The following is a 10,080-nucleotide window of genomic DNA, read 5'->3' as shown; positions in this document are numbered from 1 at the left end:
GCAAGCCGGCGAGAAAATCTCGGCATACGGATGCCATACGGATTACATACGTATGCTGACATGCGCAAAATACGCGACCACACCTTGATTACGGATGACATACGGAGCACTATTTAGGGGTCATTCATCCGTATTACGCCTGTAAACTACGGACCGTATTTTGCGTCGGATAGTGTGAACCCGGCCTTACAATAAAAAGCGTCTTTTAGCATGTGACAGCTGCCAAATATAAATACCACCATAAATAGTAAATCAAACCCCCCGTTATCACCCCGTTAGTTAGGTAAAAATAATAAAATTTAAAAAATGTATTTATTTCCATTTTTCCATTAGGGTTAGGGCTAGGGCTAGGGTTAGGGCTACGGTTAGGGCTAGGGTTAGGGTTAGGGGTGTGTTGGGGTTAGGGTTGGAGTTAGAATTGGGGGTTTCCACTATTTGTGCACATCAGGTGCTCTCCAAACGGAACATGGCGTCTGATCTCAATTCCAGCCAATTGTGCGTTGAAAAAGTCAAATGGTGCTCCTTCCCTTCCAAGCTCTGCCATGCACCCAAACAGTGTTTTACCCCCTCATATGGGGTATCAGCCTACTCAGGACAATTTGCAAAACAACTTTTGGGGTCCTATTTCTCCTGTTGTCCTTAGGAAAATAAAAAATTGGGGGCAAAAATATCATTTTTGTGGAAAAAAAAATGATTTTTTTATTTGCACGCCTGGGCATTATAAACTTCTGTGAAGCACTTGGGGGTTCAAAGTTCCCACCACACATCTAGATAAGTTCCTTGGGGGGTCTAGTTTCCAAAATGGGGTCATTTGTGGGGGGATTCCACTGTTTTGGTACATCAGGTACATCAGGGGCTTTGCAAACGCGACATGGTGTCCGATCTCAATTCCAGCCAAAAAAGTCAAATGGCGCTGCTTCCCTTCCGAGCTCTGCCATGCGCCCAAACAGTCGTTTACACCCACACATGGGTTATGAGCATACATAATTTTTAGGGTCCTGTTACCCTTGGGAAAATAAAAATTGGGGTTGAAAAGATCATTTTGTGGAAAAAATATGATTTTTTAATTGTACCGCTGTATGTTATAAACTTCTGTGAAGCCCTTGTGGGTTCAAAGTTCTCACCACATATCTAGATAAGTTCCTTGGGGGGGTCTAGTTTCCAAAATGGGGTCACTTGTGGGGGGTTTCCACTGTTTAGGTATATCAGGGGCTCTCCAAACGTGACATGGCGTCCGATCTGAATTCCAGCCAATTTTGCATTGTAAAAGTCAAACGGCGCTCCTTCCCTTCTGAGCTCTGCCATGCGCCGAAACAGTGGTCCCCCCACATATCAGGTATCAGCATACTCAGTACAAATTGCACAATAATTTTTGCAGTCCAATTTCTCCTGTTACCCTTGATAAAATAAAAAAATTTGAACCTGAATTTTTTTTTGTGAAAAAAGTTAAATATTCATTTTGTTTTAAATATTCAAAAAATTCCTGTGAAGCACCTGAAGGGTTAATAAACTCCTTGAATGTGGTTTTGAGCACCTTAAGGGGTGCAGTTTTTGGAATGGTGTCACTTTTGGTTATTTTCTATTATATAGACCCTTCAAAGTGACTTCAAATGTGATGTGGTCCATAAAAATAAAATGGTGTTGCAAAAATGAGAAATCGCTGGTCAACTTTTAACCCTTATAACTTCCTAACAAAAAAAAATTTTGGTTCCAAAATTGTGTTGATGTAAAGTAAACATGTGGGAAATGTTACTTATTAAGTTTTTTTGTGTGCCACATCTCTGTGATTTAAGGGCATAAAAATTCAAAGTTGGAAAATTGCGAAATTTTCAAAATTTTTGCCAAATTTCCATTTTTCTCACAAATAAACGCAAGTTATATGAATGAAATTTTACCACTAACATGAAGTACAATATGTCACGAGAAAACAATGTCAGAATCACCGGGATCCATGGAAGCGTTCCAGAGTTATGACCTCATAAAAGGACAGTGGTCAGAATTGTATAAATTGGCCCGGGAGTTAACGTGCAAACCACCCTTGGTAGTGAAGGGGTTAAGGATTGGAGCAGCAAAACATCTCCTCCAATTCACAGGAAAAGCTCTACCCGTCCAACTCTCTCAGAGTGGATATATAAGATCTGTTAAATCTATAGATTTGAAGAATTGTCAAGTTGGGAAACGCACTTGCATCCATCTCTCCAAAGGAGCTGGTTTCCTTGGATCCAAAAATTTGGCTCTGACGCCCTACTATCTTAACCCATGACCTGAAATATTCGGCTTCCCTTGTTGTTTGCTACTTTGCTATCATACTGTCTTACAATTATTTTTACTTACATTTTCAGCCCTCTTTAACAAGTTTTATCTTACTCAAAACATGATTTCTTGATGGACTGTCATAGTTTGAAATATCCACTTTGATGAATCTTATAATTCTTTCCAAAATTCTGTATGATCCATGCGTTCACATCGTTAACGCTTGTCTGTACCTTTCCTGGACTGTTTTTTTGTTGTGTTTTGCTTTTTTAATTTAACTATATCAACATCTTGATTTCACTTCTGTTACTGTTACCTTAAAGGGAATCTGTCACCTATTTTTTTGACTATTAGCTGCCGGCACCGACATCAGGGGCTTATCTACAGCAATCTGTAATGCTGTAGATAAGCCCCCGATGTAACCTGAAAGAGAAGAAAAACAAGTTACATTATACTCACCCAGGGGCACTCCCTGATCCGCAGAAATCCACGAGTGTCCCACGACAATCTCCTGCACTGCATCACTGAGAGGTTACTATAGTTCACGGGTCTCACTTTATGGCAAAAGCTTCGTGGGAACTTTCTCACACAGCAATGCCAAAAGTGAGACTAAGGACTATTTTTTTACAGTGGCGGAGGAATACAGTGCAGAAGGATACCTACCTCCCGTCATTGTATTCCTTGGGCCCCTAGAGAGCGGTGGCAACAGCTGATGCTGCTGTTCTCCATGGGAGATCATCGTGGGACACTCTTGGATTTCTGCGGATCAGGGAGTATATCGGTTGTTTGTTATTTTAATATTTTTTAAAGATCACACTGGCTTCGGGGATCAAAGTGACAAGTGATGGTGAGTATGTACTCTATGTTATATGTACTGTATGTCTATATGTATGTATTGTATGAATGTATGAATGTATTGTATGTAGTATGTATGTTGTATGTCTGTAGCATGTTTTATGTATGTTGTATGTCTGTAGTATGTACTATGTATGTATGTTGTATGAATGTAGTATATATGTAGTATGTATGTAGCATGTAGTATGTATGTATGTTGTATGAATGTAGTATATATGTAGTATGTATGTTGTATGTATGTTGTATGAATGTAGTATATATGTAGTATGTAGTATGTATGTTGTATGAATGTAGTATATATGTAGTATGTATGTTGTATGAATGTAGTATATATGTAGTATGTATGTAGTATGTATGTTTTTTTTTACATTCAACACATTAGCCGGATGATGGGACTACTACTGTCCCATCATTGGCTAATGTGTCAATCACTGTCATTTTAGCAGGCATAGCCCGATGGGACTTGTAGTCCCATCGGACGATGCCTGCACACACACACAACCCCTGGCAGGCCCGCACAGACCCCCGGCAGGCCCGTACAGACCCCGGAAAGCCCGCACAGACCCCCAGCAGGCCCGTACAGACCCCCGGCAGCCCGTACAGACCCCCGGCAGGCCCGCACAGACCCCCGACAGGCCCGCACAGACCCCCAGCAGCCCGCACAGACCCCCGGCAGGCCCGCACAGACCCCCGGCAGGCCCGCACAGACCCCCGAGAGGCCCGCACAGACCCCCGAGAGGCCCGCACAGACCCCCGAGAGGCCCGTACAGACCCCGCCCGCACACACAGACACGCATAGTGTCCGCCCACGCAACGCCCACACTCTTCCCCCCTCCCAAACTGGATGTACAAGTAAAGAAAGGGGTTTTTTTATTCCGATATTTCTGTCCCATTGACTTGAATGGGGTTTTCGGTATCGGAATCGGCGATACCCGATACTTTTTGGGTATTGGTCCGATCCAATCCGATCCGATACTTCACGGTATCGGATGGTATCGCTCAACACTAGTGACGTGTTCTACAATTATTTCATCCTCTCTGTGTATGTATGAGGAGAATTCATTCAACAGGTTATTTAGTACAATGTGAACAGAAAAAAAGCAAACATTTCTTGTTTTTTTTCTGTACTTTTGTCACAAAAAATGTCTGCTGCAGTAACGTCTATATTACACAGTAATGCGTCTGTACATAACTGAGCGGAAAATAATGTGTCCAAGTGAGAATGGAATAGCAAATGTGTGAGGCCGGGGTGTGTGCACATGTGGCCCCTCTCCGTACATGCGCTGTGCACACTCCTCTCCATGGTCACGTACAGTAGCTCCGTGCCAAACACGCATTGTACATGCGCGACTCCGCTCCATTCACATCATACACTGAGGCCTTTGATCATGTGACCTCTGACTCCTCCCCTCCTGTGACTGCATCCCAGGTCCTGTGTGCACAGAACAGCCATATATGTGGTGTGCGGCTCTGTAGGTGGAGGTAGGTGCTGGAGATTCTCCATTACTGGGCGCAGGGGGCAATAACCCCCTCAGTGTTGACACAAAGTAGGTGTATCTGTGTTGCTCCGTTTGTACATGTGCAGCTCTGCTTCGTACTCACACCGTGCATGCGCAGCTATTCATCGTACATGCACAGCTCTCTGTACACACGCCATGCACACATGGCTCCGCTCCGTACACCTCGCACACCCACAGCACTGCTTTACACACCTTGCACACCTGTGGCGCCGCTCTGTGCACGTCGTACACACGTGGCTCCGCTCCATACACGTCTTACACACATGGCTCTGCTACGTACACCTCGCACCTGAACGTGTGACCTGTTCCCTGATAAGTATAGGAGGATTTCTCCCTGAATGTGCAGTGTCATCTCCGCCATCACAGGCAGATTGTACTGGAATAAATCCATCTCTAGATATCGGAGCAGTTCTAGGTCCTTGGATTCTGGGGGAAATAAAAAAAAAATCTCAAAATTTTCTTCCTGCAAAATTACTAATCAATAATGGGAAACAATTACAATTATGACATTTTTATTGCACTTTTAAAAATAAAAAACATCACAGTTCCGCAAATAACAGACAGGTTTAGTTTCCCTGTAATTGTAACGACCGCACAACACAGCGATCAGTAAATGGTGTGATTGATTTTTTTTTCCAATGAAGACATAAAAATGTCAAATATGTAACTCCAAGGCCGTGTCCACACGTAGTGTAAATGCTGTGTTGTTTTCTGCAGGTGTCCGCACCAATCTATTCAACAACAATATTTTCTGATTATTGCTTTTCCCCCTTATTTCATCCATTTTTGGTGAAAAATTGAAGCAGGGTTTTTAAAATTACTGAAATTATTTGATTCTGCAGTAAAAAATGCAACAATGATTTTTTTCAGGCTCCACGTAGAAGCCTGTAGAAAAAACACCAAAACTGCCGGAGGACGGAGTATTCATGAAATCACATCCGCTTTGCTTGGACATTTATACGGTGCTGTAAATCCTGCCTCTCTTTTCTTATTTTTTTTTTTATTAACCCCTTCCCGACTTGTGACACAGCGTATGCGTCATGAAAGTCGGTGCCAATCTGACCCATTACGCATATGCTGTGTCATGACTTTAAAGCCCCCCCTGCAGGTCGGGTGACCGGGGTCAATGAAAGGTCACCCGACCCCCAGATACAGGGGGCTTTGTACTTCACCACAGGGGGCATGGCTTCGCCTCCACGTGGCTACGATTGCTCTGCTTGGCTGTTAAAAGTGAAACAGCCAATCAGAGTGATAGTAATATTTCATCAATGAAAATTGATGAAATATTACAAACCAGCCATGGCCGATGCTGAAATAGCATCGGACATGGCTGTAGACACGGATCCGACCCCCCCCACGACTGACGGCACCGATCGGCAGCCGCCGTCATAATCGGCCCCCCTCCCCTTCCCTTCGCTTCCCTCCAGCCTCTGATCACCCCCCCACCCCCCGATACCTTCCGAGTGCCGCTATAGCTCCCGGTGTCCCGCGGTACCGGCGCATGGGCGCCGCCATCTTGGAAAATGGCGGGCGATGCGCAGTGCGCCCGATCGAATCTGCCGGCTGCAGATTCCATTCATTCATTTTGATCACTGTGAAACTCTCACAGTGATCAAAATAAAATAAAAAGTAAATAAACCCCCCCTTTATCACCCCCATAGATAGGCACAGCTAATAAAATAAAGAAAATATTTGTATTTATTTTTTCTATTAGAGTTAGGGTTAGAATTAGGGTTAGGGTTGAAATTAGGGTTAGGGTTGGAATTAGGGTTAAGATTAGGGTTAGGTTTGGGTTGGGATTAGGGTTAGGAATGTGTTGGGGTTAGGGTTGGAGTTAGAATTGAGGGGGTTTCCACTGTTTAGGCACATCAGTAGGTCTCCATACGTGACATGGCACCACCATTGATTCCAGCCAATTTTACGCTCAAAAAGTCAAACGGCGCTCCCTCCCTTCCAAGCCCCGACATGTGCTCAAACAGTGGTTAACCCCAACATATGGGGTATCAGCGTACTCAGGAAAAATTTCACAACAACTTTTGGGGTCTAATTTCTCCTGTTACCCTTGGAAAAATAAAAAATTGGGGGCTAAAAAACTATTTTTGTGGAAAAAAAAATGATTTTTTTTATTTTCACATCTCTGCGTTATAAACTTCTGTGAAGCACTTAGGGGTTCAAAGTGCTCAACAGACATCTAGATAAGTTCCTTGGAAGGTCTAGTTTCCAAAACGTGGTCACTTGTGGGGGGTTTCCACTGTTTAGGCACATCAGGGGCTCTGCAAACGTAACGACGACCGCAAACCATTCCATCAATGTCTGCATTTCAAAATGTCACTACTTCCCTTCCGAGCCCCGACTTGTGCCCGAACAGTGGGTATCCCCCACATATGGGGTACAAGCGTACTCAGGACAAACTGTAAAACAACCTTTGGGGTCCAATTTCTCCTGGTACCCTTGTGAAAATAAAAAATTGCGGACTAAAAATAATTTTTTGAGGAAAAAAAAATATTTTTTATTTTCACGGCTCTGCGTTAAAAACTTCTGTGAAGCACCTGGGGGTTCAAAGTGCTCACTATGCATCTTAATAAGTTCCTTAGGTGGTCTAGTTTCCAAAATGGGGTCATTTGAGGGGGAGCTCCAAAGTTTAGGCACACAGGGGCTCTCCAAACACGACATGGTGTCCGCTAATGATTGCAGCTAATTTTCATTTCAAAAAGTCAAATGGTGCTCCTTCCCTTCTGAACCCTGCCGTGTGCCCAAACAGTGGTTCCCCCCACATATGGGGTACCAACGTACTCAGGACAAACTGGACAACAACTTTTGGGGTCCAATTTATCCTGTTGGCCATGTGAAAATAAAAAATAGCGTGCTAAAAAATCATTTTTGAGGAAAAAAAATCATTTTTTATTTTCACTGCTCTATGTTATAAACTTTTGTGAGGCACTTGGGGGTTCAAAGTGCTCACTACACATCTAGATAAGTTCCTTAAGGGGTCTAGATTCCAAAATGGTGTCACTTGTAGGTTTTTTTCACTGTTTAGGCACACAGGGGCTCTCCAAACGCGACATGGTGTCCGATAACGATTGGAGCTAATTTTCCATTCAAAAAGTCAAATGGCGCTCCTTCCCTTTTGGACCCTGCCGTGCGCCCAAACAGTAGTTTATGACCACATATGACCACATATCGGAGTGCTCAGGAGAATTTGCCCAACAAATTTAAGGATCCATTTTATCCTGTTGCCCATGTGAAAATGAAAAAACTGAGGCTAAAATAAAATTTTTGTGAAAAAAAAGTACTTTTTTTTTTTTTACGGATCAATTTGTGAAGCACCTGGGGGTTCAAAGTGATCACTAGGCATCTAGATAAGTTCCTTGGAGGATCTAGTTTCCAAAATGGGGTCACTTGTGGGGTGGCTCTAATGTTTAGGCACACAGGGACTCTCCAAACGCGACATGACAACCGCTAAATATTCCAGCATATTTTCCATTCAAAAAGTCAAATGGCGCTCCTTCCCTTCTGAGCCCTGACGTGCGCCCAAACAGTGGTTTATGACCACATATGAGGTATCAGTGTACTCAGGAGAAATTGCCCAACAAATTTTAGGATCCATTTTATCCTGTTACCCATGTGAAAATGAAAAAATTGATGCTAAAAGAAAAGTTTTGTTGGAAAAATTAAAATGTCCATTTTTTCCTTCCACGTTGCTTTAGTTCCTGTGAAGCACCTGAAGGGTTAATAATCTTCTTGAATGTAGTTTTGAGTAGCTTGAGGGGTGCAGCTTTTACAATGGTGTCACTTTTGGGTAGTTTCTGCCATATAGACCTCTCAAAGTGACTTCAAATGTGAGGTGGTCTCTAAAAAAAATGGTTTTGTAAATTTTGTTGTAAAAATGAGAAATCACTGGTCAACTTTTAACCCTTATAACTTCCTAACAAAAAGAAAATTGTTTCCAAAATTGTGCTGATGTAAAGTAGACATGTGGGAAATGTTATTTAGTAACTATTTTGTGTCACATAACTTTCTGGTTTAACAGAATATAAATTCAAAATTTGAAAATAGCGAAATTTTCAAAATTTTCGCCAAATTTCTGATTTTTTCACAAATAAACGCAAAAAATATCGACCTATATCTACCACTAACATGAAGCCAGTGGCGTAGCGTGGGGGCGGTCCGCCCCAGGCGGCACGTGTGTGGGGGCGGCGCGGTAGCAGCAATTTGGTGACAGGCTGCACTCTGCACAGGACAGAGTCACACACTGCGCACAGGCTGCACACTGCACAGGAGGGAGGGAGTCACACTCTGCACAGGAGGGAGTCACACACTGAGCACAGGCTGCACAGGCCGTACACTGCAGGCGCGCAGCAGCTTTACCCCTCGGCAGCCGAACTACCGCCTGTGCGTGACGTCACGGCTTCAGTGGACTGTCTACCACGTGATCCCTGTGTCGCTGGCCGGAGCCTCCGCTTTCTTATAGGGAGCGGCAGCCTGTAGGCCGTAGCCATGCTGAGCCTGATGAAGAGTGCGGCCTCCTTCTTCTGGAGGGCAGCGGACACTAGTGATGACTGGAGGAGACCAAGCGACGGTGAGACCTAACGTCATGTAGAAAATCCACACCTGCGCCATGTTGTGAGCAAGGTAGGTCCCAGAATACCCGCGGAGATGTGCAGTGATATAACCCGCGCTACACCTCAATATAACAGCAGGCCCCGACCACCAAGGGGGTCACTGTCTGCAGAGCACAGACTGCAGGCTGGTGCCGCCGAGGATTGCCGCACTATGTGACCTGGCTCTTGGAAGCCCCCACGGCCCTTTATGCTGATGTTTCATGCAAAGAGCGTGGCCTGATGGGCATCCAAAGCGGTTTTACAGTAAACCCAATTTACTGCAGTTTTTGCTGCTGTGGATTTTGATGCAGAAATTCCACAGTGGGTCAGTCCTGACAGAAAAATCCCTATGTACACCATAAGGATGAAGTATTGGGACACCTCCACATTACACCTACAGGAGCTTCTACAACATCCCATTCTCCATCTAGGGCACATCACACTTGCAAGAAACTCGCACGAGTCTCACGTCTCAATACCTGGCACTGTCGCAGGAACTCGGACCAGAGCGCTCAGCTGCATAGAAACACGTGCAGCTGCACACTCCGGTGCCGAGTGCTGGCGGCAGTGCCAGGTATTGAGACGCGAGACTCGTGTGAGTTTCTCTCAAGTCTGACCCCGGCCTAAAGGTAATAAAGGGTTATTCTAATGTTTGGAATAGCAAATAACTTCCCCACTGCTGTGACCTCCACCAATCTGAAGAGCCCCCTGTAAGGAGCGATGGTCGATAATGTGCACTGTTGTTCCAGTTACTCTTTTCGGACAGCCATAGATAGCTGAGCTCGGCTGGTTTCCATCACTTCTATAAGATCGGTGGGGTTCCCAGTGGTCAGAACCCCTACAATCTTGAA

The 10,080-nt window shown here is 44.3% G+C and overlaps 1 long non-coding RNA gene across 1 annotated transcript in view; it reads left to right on the top strand.

The window, feature by feature from the left end:
• The first annotated feature begins 4,598 nt into the window (after positions 1-4,598).
• Positions 4,599-10,080, top strand: part of LOC141051203 (uncharacterized) — a 62,762-nt gene continuing 57,280 nt past the window's right edge. The window contains exon 1 of the long non-coding RNA XR_012220591.1: positions 4,599-4,655. This is a non-coding gene — a long non-coding RNA (uncharacterized lncRNA). The remainder of the gene's footprint in view (positions 4,656-10,080) is intronic.

The sequence above is a fragment of the Dendrobates tinctorius genome, unplaced genomic scaffold (assembly GCF_039654945.1).
Source record: "Dendrobates tinctorius isolate UK_male_01 unplaced genomic scaffold, ASM3965494v1 ptg000155l, whole genome shotgun sequence".
NCBI lineage: Eukaryota > Metazoa > Chordata > Amphibia > Anura > Dendrobatidae > Dendrobates > Dendrobates tinctorius.
This window is presented reverse-complemented; position numbering and strand designations above follow the sequence as displayed.